The sequence below is a fragment of the Nuphar pumila genome, chromosome 5 (genome assembly GCF_984573655.1).
Source record: "Nuphar pumila chromosome 5, dmNupPumi1.hap1.1, whole genome shotgun sequence".
NCBI classification, from domain to species: Eukaryota; Viridiplantae; Streptophyta; class Magnoliopsida; order Nymphaeales; family Nymphaeaceae; genus Nuphar; species Nuphar pumila.
Window position 1 is genome coordinate 48,918,210 of NC_143253.1, and position 11,334 is coordinate 48,929,543.

Consider the following 11,334-nt stretch of genomic DNA (forward strand, 5'->3'; position numbering starts at 1 on the left):
TTCAAAAATTCTTTCATCATTAAGTTCAATAGTATTGGAAAGAGTTTCTGAAGGTGAAGTATCTAGGATTTGTCCAAGCAATTTAGAATCAAACTCAATTTCAACATCGCGAACAAGAGAGGGAAGAAATCCAGTTTCATGATCAATTTGTAAATTTGTGTAAAACAAGTGGATCAGTAAAGGATAATGAAGGGGGTCTGCACTGGCATCAAAAAGGTGAGAAATGCCTGGGAATAATTCTCTGATTTTGTAACAAGAAAATAGGTGAAACAGGACATTTCAGCCTGGTAAAATAGAAAGTGCAGAAAACGATCCAAAAGTATCATATAAAAGAGGATTTCTGAGTAGTCTGAGAGAAAATCCATGACGTGCTTGTGGTGTAGTTGGAGGAGAACCTTGTGCGGATCCAGTCTTCTGACGATGCATGGTTGATAAGGAACGAAACAGATTCACCTATCAAAGAAGAATTGCAGTTGATGTCGGCTTTCAAATGACGTCTGGTGGGAGTGATTGATCAACAAAATCTTTGAGAGGAACAAGTGGAGACGCTATAGAGGAGTTGGCTGCTACAGAAAACGACGAGTCTCAGAGAAGAGCAGGCTGAGACACAATAGATGTCGTTTGGCTTTTCAACGCTGCCATGGATGTCGTTAGGCGTTGCAGTAGAAACTCCTTACTTGCGACAGGAGGGTTTTGGTGAGGAGGAGTTCGTCTGCTACAGAAACATGAGATAATGCAGTGAATGACGCAAGTGAGAAGAGGCTGACACAGGCGACGTTGGCTGAAGAGGCACCCTGTCACGACAAGAGGAGTTTGTCTGACACTTCGAGGGGTTTTCGGAAGAGACAGAGGAGAGAGAGAGAGAGAGATGGTTTCTTTTATGAAAAGGGAAAAACATATGGGCATAAAAACGAAAAGGTGCGTAAAAAAAATGGGTGTTAAAAAATGATTAAAAAAAATCCAAGGGGTATCAGGTCCCTTCAGTTGAAATTAAAAAAAAAAACATCAGTCGACTAGAATTTTATCGGTCGACTAATAAGGTGTGATTCCTTCAGTAAAATTTTTAAAACATCAATCGACTAGAAGTTTATCGGTCGACTAATAAGGTGCGATTTTGAGATTTTGCTAAAAAATTAGCATTTTAAAAACAAATTTTATAAATCTAAAAATGAGCAAATGCCTAGTTCTCTCCTAATTCTCATAAAATCTTCATTTTTAAGTGGTTTAGTGAAGATATCGGCATGTTCATTAGTGGATATAAAATTTAACAAAATATCTCCTTTTAACACATGATCTCTTAAGAAATGATGTCTAACTTCAAGATGCTTAGTTCTTGAGTGCTAAACAAGATTTTTCGAAAGATTTATAGCACTAGTGTTATCACAATAAATAGTTGTTGTGGAGTAATTCAAACCAAAATCTTTTAAGGTCTGTTTCATCCATAGTACTTGTGAACATGCTAAATTAGCCGCTATATATTCTGCTTCAGTTGTTGAGAGTGACACTGAATTTTGCTTTTTACTAAACCAAGAGACTAAGGAATTTCCTAATAAATGACAAGTTCCGCTAGTACTCTTGCGATCAGATTTACTTCCTGCAAAAATCTGCATCACTATATGAAACTAAATCAAAGGAAGATGATTTTGGGTAAATCAAACCAAAATCTGAAGTATCTTTCAAGTAACGAAGAATTTGTTTTACTGCAGTTAAATGAGATTCCTTTGGATTAGCTTGAAATCTAGCACACATACAAACACTAAATATTATATCAGGTCGACTAGCAATTAAGTATAATAGAGATCCGATCATACCTCTGTAGAGCTTAGTATCCACATTTTTACCATTTTCATCTTTATCAAGAGAAGTAGCTGTTCTCATAGGATTTCTTCTTGATTTCGATGAGTCCATCCCAAATCTCTTGAGAAGTTCTTTTGTATACTTAGCCTGGTTGATGAAGATTCCTTCTTCAGTTTGCTTTATTTGAAGTCCAAGGAAGTAGTTTAATTCGCCCATCAAGCTCATTTCAAACTCTTCTTGCATAGCTTTAGCAAACTATTTACAAAGAGAATCATTAGTAGAACCAAATATTATGTCATCAACATAAATTTGTACAATAAGAATATCTGAATTAAGATTTTTAATAAATAAAGTGGAGTCTACCCGACCAATGGAAAAACCAGATTGTTCTAGAAAATTCTGTAGTTTTTCATACCACACTCTTGGTGCTTGTTTAAGTCCGTACAAAGCTCTTTTTAATTTGTAGACTTTTTCTGGATATTTCTCATTTTTAAAGCCTGGAGGTTGCTCTACATAAACCTCTTCATTGATGTGTCCATTTAAGAATGCACTCTTAACATCAATTTGATATAACTTAAAATTCATGTAACTAGCAAAAGCAAGCATCATTCAAATTGACTCCAATTGAGCCACTGGTGCATAGGTTTCATCAAAATCTATGCCTTCTTCTTGATTATAGCCTTGTGCTACTAGTCTTGCTTTGTTTCGAATGACTTCTCCATTTTCGTCCAGCTTATTTCGGAAGACCCATCATGTTCCAATTACTGGATGATCCTTTGGTCTATCAACTATATCTCATACATCATTTCTAGTAAATTGGTTAAGTTCTTCAGACATGGCCAAAAGCCAAAATTCATCATCACAAGCCTCATTGATATTCTTTGGTTCTATTTTAGATATGAAAGCAATATTTGCAATATATTGCAATTGCCTTCTAGTTTGGACACCACTCTTTATTTCTCCAATAACTTGTTCATGTGGATGATTGAAAACTTCTTTTCAAACCGGTTGAAGAAGAACATTTTCTTGAGAAGTACTATCTATCAAAGGTTCTTCTTGAAGTATTACTTTTTCTCCTTCGCTTAGAGGAATAACCGGCTCAGAATTCTCATCAAATGCAACATGTAAAGATTCTTCAATGCAAGATGTTCTTTTATTAAAAATGTGATAAGCTTTACTTCTAAAAGAATATCCAAGAAATATTGATTCATCTGATTTTGAATCAAACCTATCAAGATTATCTTTGGTATTTAACAAGAAGCATTTACTACCAAAAATTTTGAAATATGAGATCTTTGGTATATGATTATAATACAATTCAAAACATGTTTTATATAAGATTGGTCGAATAAGAACACGATTTAAAACATAACATGATGTATTTATTGCTTCAGCCCAAAAGTATTTTGGTAAATTTTTATCTTGAAGCATGGTTCTAGCACATTTTTGCAAAGTTCTATTCTTTCTTTCAACAACTTCATTTTGTGGAGCCGCTCTAGGAAAAACAAAGTTGTGAGATATACAATGTAAATCACAATACTTTAGAAAAGATTCATTTTCAAATTCACCGCCATGATCACTACGAATTTTAATAATAGATGTAGATTTTTCATTTGTAATTCTTCTACAAAGTTTGAAAAATTCAGAAAAAGCATCATTTTTGCTTTTTAGAAAAATTACCCATGTAAATCGAGAATAATCATCTACTATAACAAAAACATACTTGCTACCGTTCAAACTTTGAATTCTAGATGGTCCAAATAGATCTAAATGTAAAAGTTCAAGAGGACGTTTTGTTGAAACTATATCTTTTATTTTAAAAGAACTCTTGATTTTTTTACCCATTTGGCAAGCATCACATAAGTGATCCTTCTTATATGGTATTCTAGGTAGACCTCTAACAAGATCATTCTTGGATAACTTGGAAATAATTTTAAAGTTAACATGTCCAAGTCTCTTGTGCCATAACCATTGAATTTCATTTGAAACAATAAGACATTTTTCATTAAAAGTGGGTAACTCATCTAGATAAAGTTCATACACATTGTTCCTTCTTTTACCTTTAAAATTGATCTTTTTAGATTGAAAATCAGAAATTAAGCATAAATCATGTTCAAAAGAAACAAGAAAACCTTTATCACATAATTGACTAATGGATAATAAATTATGCATTAAACCATCTACTAAAAAAACATTTTCTATCAAGGGAAATTTTGGATTACCAATGTTACCGATACCGATTATTTTTTCCTTGTTATTGCCACCAAAGATGACAGTTCCTCCATCCTTACTTTGAAGGGTGGAAAATAACTCTGGCCTTCCAGTCATATGTTTGGAACAACCACTGCCCAATATCCATTTTTTCCTTATTTTGTATACCTACAACAAAATTAGAAGATAGAGCATTTGACCCCTTTCTATTTTTGGGTTCATGAAAGTTAGTCTTAGGAACCCATATCCATTTGGATTTTGGTTTCCTTTGATAAAAAGATTTAGCATTTCTAGAGTAATCATGTCTAGGCTTATAAGCATTATAAGTTCCATGATTAGATGCATTTATATTATAACTAGAAAATTTAGTTCTATGAACAAATGGTTGAGAATATTGTCTTTGATTCTTCACCACATAGTTTGGTCTATTTTGAGTATCAAAGAAGCTATATTCCAATCCGATTTTATTAACCGAGCATCTTTGAAAACCAAGAAGTCTTTCTAGATTCTCTTGTCCATTTGTGAATTTGGTCACTATAGAAAGAAGATCATTTGATTTTTCTTTTAAACTAGTTATTTCTTTTTGTAAGAGATTGGTTCTAATTCCAATTTCTTTTATCTCAAATGCTTGACAAGAGTTTTTCTTATTGAGATCTTCTATCTCTTGAAGTAACACTTTGTTTTGAGAGTCAAGAGTTGAATTTTCAGTTTTTAACTCTTTGTTTTTAGAACTTACACTCTTAAATTTAGCATATAAATCATTAAATACTTCTAATAAATTATCATACTCAAACTGACTTACTGAGTCTTCGTGAGCTATAAAACACATATTGGCGACTTCTTTATTTGATTCTTCATCGGAAGAGGTGTCACTATTATCCCAACATGCTTGAAATGCCTTTTTCTTCTTGAATTGGTCCTTGGTCTTGATTTTGAAAAGAAGACAATCTTTCTTGATGTGTCATGCCTTTTTGCAGTTAAAGCACTTGACTTCATTAGGATTGGAAGAATCCACTTTCTTTACCTTTCTTTGAAATCTTCCCTTTTTGATGAATCTTTTGAATTGCCTTGTGATGATGACAATATCTTCATCTTCTTCTGAATTTTCAGAGTCAGAAGTAGCCTTAAAAGCAAGAAATTTCTTCTTGGGTCCTTCTTCTTGTCTGTCCTGAAGTTGGACTTCATATGCCATTAAGTTACCAACCAAATTTTCAAGAGTGAGAGTGTTTAAATCATTTGCTTCCTCAATAGCTGTGGTTTTTCTCTCTCATTCAGGAGTTAAACACCTTAGTATTTTTCTGACTAAATCCACTTGTGAATATTCTTTTCCAAGGGATTTTAGAGTGTTAGTGATATCAGTCATTCTTGTTACCATGTCCGATATAGATTCATTTTGCTTCATTTTAAATAATTCAAATTTATGAACTAAAGAAGCGATTTTAGATTCATTTACCTTTGACGTACCTTCATGAGTCACGAGAAGAGTATGCCAGATTTCATTTGCTGTAGAGCATTGAGAGATGCGATTGAACTCTACCTTGTCAACGGCACAATACAATGCATTCATAGCTTTGGCATTAAGTGAAGCAGTCTTCTTTTCTTCATCGGTCCATTGACTGAAATTAGTTGATGGCATTTGATACTTTTCTGAAACAACTCTCCAAATTTCGAGATCCATAGACTGTAAGAATATTGTCATTCTCACTTTCCAGTATCCATAGTTTATTTCGTCGAAGAGATGAGGACGAACAAAGGAGCATCCTTCTTTATGCTGAGATGATGTTGTTGTCATGCTAGATGATGGTAAGATCAAAATATAGCTAACCTGCTCTGATACCAAATGAAAGTACAGTAGGATCGAGGCAACAAGCACTAGAGGGGGGTGAATAGTGCTTTTAAATATCGTCTTCGGAATTTTGACGGATTTTGAAATTCACAAAGCAATCACACAAAGAACACAAGAATTTATCCTCGTTTGGTCTTCTAGACCTACATCCAATCCCCAAGCAAAACCCGCTTGAGATTTCCACTATCAAGCTTGTGTAACTACAAAATCATACAGACCAAATCCAGTCTCACTTTCAGTAACACACCTACTGAAAGCAAACAACTCCTTTAAACCAAGGAGTCCTTCCTTTTACAGAAAAATGAAATAAGTAACAACTTACAAACAACCTACGAGCCTTTCTTATGAATGCAAATGAGATGCAATTGGCTTTTAAGGTTGTTGAAATACTCAACTCACGAATTCACTGTCTCTCAAAGGAATTTGAGTGAAAAACTGAAGTGAAAAATATCAAGTGAGTGAGAAAATGAATATGAGTGAAAATCAAAGAGTAATTCAATGTAATTCGATTGGATTGCATTCAATTCGATGTTTTTGAATGTAGAATGCACTCATATTTATAGTTGAAAGATTTCATACGTTGAGGGTATGAAAGGGTGTCAAAACAATCCATTTTGAACAATAAAAATGTTTGAAAAATGAAAAGATGCGCCTTTTAAAAAATTCAGAAAAAACGACAAAATTAGTCGACTAGAATAGTAGTTAGTCGACTCATAATTAACTATTAGTAAACTGACAGTTATCGCCGGTCGACTAATGTGTTTATCAAGCCGTTTGAAAATCTAAAGTTTTGAAACCTTTTTCTTGTTTGGTGGTGGTGGACCAGAGCCACCATCGTGGGTGGCTCTGGGTCCACCAAAAGGGGGGTGCCAAGCACCCCTCCTTGTTGTCCCATCCTTGCCACCTTGTATTCTGGTGGGTCGGCAGGGACCGAGTCCCTGCCACCACCTTGGGCTTTTGGGGTGTGTCGGCAGGGATCGATCGAGCCCTGTCACCCCCCTTCTCTTGTTGTCTCAGCAGGGGGCGGAGCCCCCCGCTCTCTTGTTCCTTCTCGGCAGGGGGTTTTGTCCCCCTGCCTCCTGCGTTTTGCCGGTAGGGGGCGAGGTCCCCCTGCCTCCTGCGTTTTGTTAGCACGAGGCGAGGCCTCCCCTGCCTCCTTTGAGTTTCCAGCGGGAGAGGTGAAGCCCCCCTGTCTTCTTTATGCTTTCGAGTAGGGGGCTTGCCCCCTACACTGTGCTTGTTCTTCGACAAGGGGCTTTGCCCCCTTGCCTTGTTCTTGCTGTCGGAGCCCCTGCCTGTTTCGTTCCCATCAGGGGGGCTGCGCCCCTGTCTCGTGTTCTGACAGGGGGTGTCCCCCCCCACCCTGCCTTGTTGCGGCAGGTGTGGCGGGGAGCCTCTGCTCCCTCCCCTGCCTTTCTCTCTTCTGGCAGACAGGGAGTTACTGCTCCCCGCCTTTGCTTCTGTTGCCAAGCAGGGCTGAGGCCCCTGCCTCTGACACCCTTGTCTGCAGGATGCAGAGGTTCCTGCCTCTGCCTCCTGCAGGCAGGAGGCCTAGTTGCCTTTGTTGCTTCTCGTTTACATTACGACATACACTAATGTTCTAAGTTCTCCAGGTTGAACGGTGGATCCAGCTCACCTTCGTGACTCGAGCTTGCGCTTATCTACGTCGCCGGCGTACGAGGACCCGCAACCCTTTAAGGTAGGGGATTCTTGTGTGAAAGGACAATGAACAGATAAATGCTAAAATAAGAAAAGATAACTAAAAGAGGATGATATATGTATACCTATAATATATATACGTATGTCTTTACCTTCAAGGACGCGGTTTCGCGATCCTTGTCCTCTTTACTTTTCTTGCACATTTGCTTTCTGTTGCCGCCGCGCTATATGTGCCTAGGCTTTCCATTCCTGTCTTTACATTTCATGTCTTTTAACTCAAGGACGCGGTTTCGTGATCCTTGTCCTTTGTACTTTCTCTCACTTTACTTTCTTGCTGCCCCGCGCTTTGCGCCCTGACATTTACTTGCTTATGTCTGCCTTGTTCTGCAGGATGCAATCTTGGTCCTCCTTTATGTTCTTGCACTTTACTTTCTTGCATTTACTTGTTGCCCCGCGCTTTATGTGCCATGGCCTTGCTACTTGCTTTACTCTTCGTACGTTACTTTCCTGTGCTGTCGTGCTTGCTCTTGCACTTACCTTTTGCATGTGTTTGTCCTTACCTTGTTGTTGCCCTTCGTGCATGTATTCTTATCTCTGTTGTATGCTTCTTTACTTGCTTACGCTTATCGTTTAATCGAGATGCAACCCCATGCCTCGTGAGTCATCCTTTACACATGCGTAATCAGTATAGGATCTCATACCTCACGAGTTGCTTACGTAGTTGCCTGCTTGTGCGTTTCGATGATCGAGGTATGATTTTATACCTCGTGTGTAGCTCTAGCGTTCTACTCTCGCGGTGCAGCTTCGCCCATCGAGTCTTGCCCCTCGATTTAACATTGTATTAGTATGCGCACGAGTTTGCACCTTGTCGGCTTGCACTTCCTGAGTGCAGCTCTGAGTGTATAGTGTATATCGTTTCACTTGTCTTAAAGGTCACGACACACACTTATGCACTTCGGTTCTCCAAAGACGATAGTCTTAGGTGCAAACCTATTTTCAAGAACGTATAGCTTTGTAAAGCAGAGATAACAGCTGGATCTCTCAAGTCGATGTATTTGGGAGAGGTGTGTTACAACCTCAGTTCACCTATCCGATACAGATAACCCTGGTTAGGAGCCTGTGCACGAGTAGGGCGAGAACCTTATTGAGGCACTTGCGCCATCGTTAGATCGACGTTACATCATCTCTGATGTGAGACCTAGTTTCTAGGCTTTTCTGGTCAAACCACGATAGTTGGCGCTCTTCTTTCTCTTATGAGATTATTGTTGGTTTTCTTATGAGGAATCCATGCTCCTCCTCTTGTAGTTGTACTCTTAGTCACATACGATATGTTTGGACTACGAAGAGCAGGATGAGAGGTCTGTAGTAACCTCTGAACGTGTATTGACACATTAAGTTAAATCCGGTTATGTTGTTATTCGCCTAATAGGCAGAATACTTGCGATTGTCTAAAGGACCCGAGCACGATAAGTTGAGACTTGAATGAGTTTACCAAAGACTCTGTAAAGCAGATGCGTTGAGGGATTTCCTGCGAGAGATTCGTGCCCCTCTCATCGTAGTTGTACTTTTGAACATGTATGTTGCGTACTACGATGAGTAGGATGAGAGGTCTATGTCTACCTCGAACATGCAATGGCATGTGCTTGAGATCACATGAGAGATGTTTCTACCCCCGCTATGAGTTGACCCCTCTCATCGTGATTATACTTTTGAACAAGTACGTTGCGTACTGCGGTGAGTAGGATGAGAGGTGTGTGGTTGCCTTGAACGCACAATGGCGCGTATAATTCACATAAATTATAATCATGCACCTTCACAGGCAAGATGCTCGATTGGGTTGAAAGACCAGAGCATGTAGAATGAGACGACGGTTAAGAAAACCCTCTGTCGTGCTCATTCGAGACGGTTCATCAAGAGAGAGGATGGATGGTACAAAACTCCGATGGACAATCATTAATGGCAATCTCGGGCAAAGATCCGACTTCCCCAGTCATCGGAGGTTAGGGAAAATCCTTCAGGCCACTTTTGCAGAAGTTCGGATGCGCATCCATTGGGCCTTTGTTTGCCTTTGGGGATTTACTCTCTTGGTCACTGACCGTTCCCTTAGGAGCGAACTCAGTCAGTCATTCAGGGTATAATAAAATACATAGCATAATGGACCCCCAAATTGATCTCGACTGTTTCTACATTTTGCCTTGTGCGTACCCACAACGGCCTGCTCATAATGAGACAAGATATAACTCACACACATGATATTGAGATATGCGTGCTGTGAAGTGAATTGATTGCTCGCTTGTTAGCTCGGTAGTTCGGTACGCTTCTCGTTGAGCTATGTACGCCTGTCGAGGAGTTACTCTAGTTGGTTAAACTGCTTACGCAGTTCTTTGTTCAGTGATAACTAGCCTCTTATGCTAGTTAAATGCTTGTTTGTTGGCTTGCGTCTCTTATGTGTTGATGTGATTGCATACAGCTCGTAATCTACGAACTGGTGGCAACTAGGACTGATGTAGCCGCTTGTCTTATAAGCTGCTTACATATTGTGATATAACGATTACCGTATGATTGCTTATCATGTGTAGCTTATAAATTGCTTATGATGTAATAGCTTGTGCTTTACGATTAATGTAGCTACTTGCCGATAGACTGAACCATATAATGGTAATTGTATGTATGGCGAGCATTGTTATGAATGTTTGTCTTATTCAGTTGCCTTGTTTGATTGGTGGATAGAGCTAATTACTCTTCACCTATAATATCTGTGGGATTACTATAGTTGCTTGTTTAGCACTATGATCCTTATTGCTCTTGTATGTAGTTGTTTGCCTTACTAGAGTTTTGCTTACTCCACAGCACGTTTTGGCAGATCTGCTAGTCTTGATTTTCCTGCTTGATCTAGCGATTATCTTGCTTATTGTAGCCTTTGTCCTTTCTTGTCTTTTGCACCCCTACTAGTCTGTTGTGAGAATGACCCATTTCATAGGCAGGTGCTGGACAAGTTGAGACAGCTTGTGATGGCACGATGACGTGATGCGTTCAAGGCAAGGCCCCTTTCCTGACGTTGCGCTCCTGGGGACACTTTTGGTAAATGTAATATAAAGTTTCTTTGAAAGTATTTATTCTGATTAGAATTCTGGATTTCTAAAACTGTATTACCAAAACGTGGTTCTTCTTTTCATTTCAATAAAATATGTACTTGAATTGCAAATCGATTTATAAGGGGAAGATTGCATTTGTGTTGTAATGAGCCCAAAGTCTAAGGACTTGCTATTTTGAACCTGATCTTCCGCTGAACTTCTATTTCAAACTCTGATAAATGATTGATTTCAAAGCTTTCAACCTTTCTCATAAAAGGTTTCAAGTCCACGATTTTGGGGCGTTACATAGGAAGACATGGATGAAGGTGATAGGAAAGGATATGAATGCTTTGAACCTCACTGAGGACATGGCATTGGATAGAAATGATTGGAGGAGAAGGATTCATGTGAAAGACCCAGAATGATTTTCTTTTTTGGTTCATATCGCCGACCCCAATTGTTTTGGGATGAAGGCGTAGCTGTTGTTGTTGTAAACAATGACAAACACAACCAGAGGTTTAGACCTTAGATTAAGGAAAAAATACTTGTAACTATGTCTTTTTGAAGTGTTTAGGAGCTACACATTTTCCTAAATAAACATATATATATATATATATATATATATATATATATATATATATATATATATAGCAAACATTGGCTACTAATGAAAGTAAGGAACTAATGAGTAGAAATCACTTTTTTCTTCAAAAATTTCTAATTTTTTGAAGATCAAATGTTACGGAT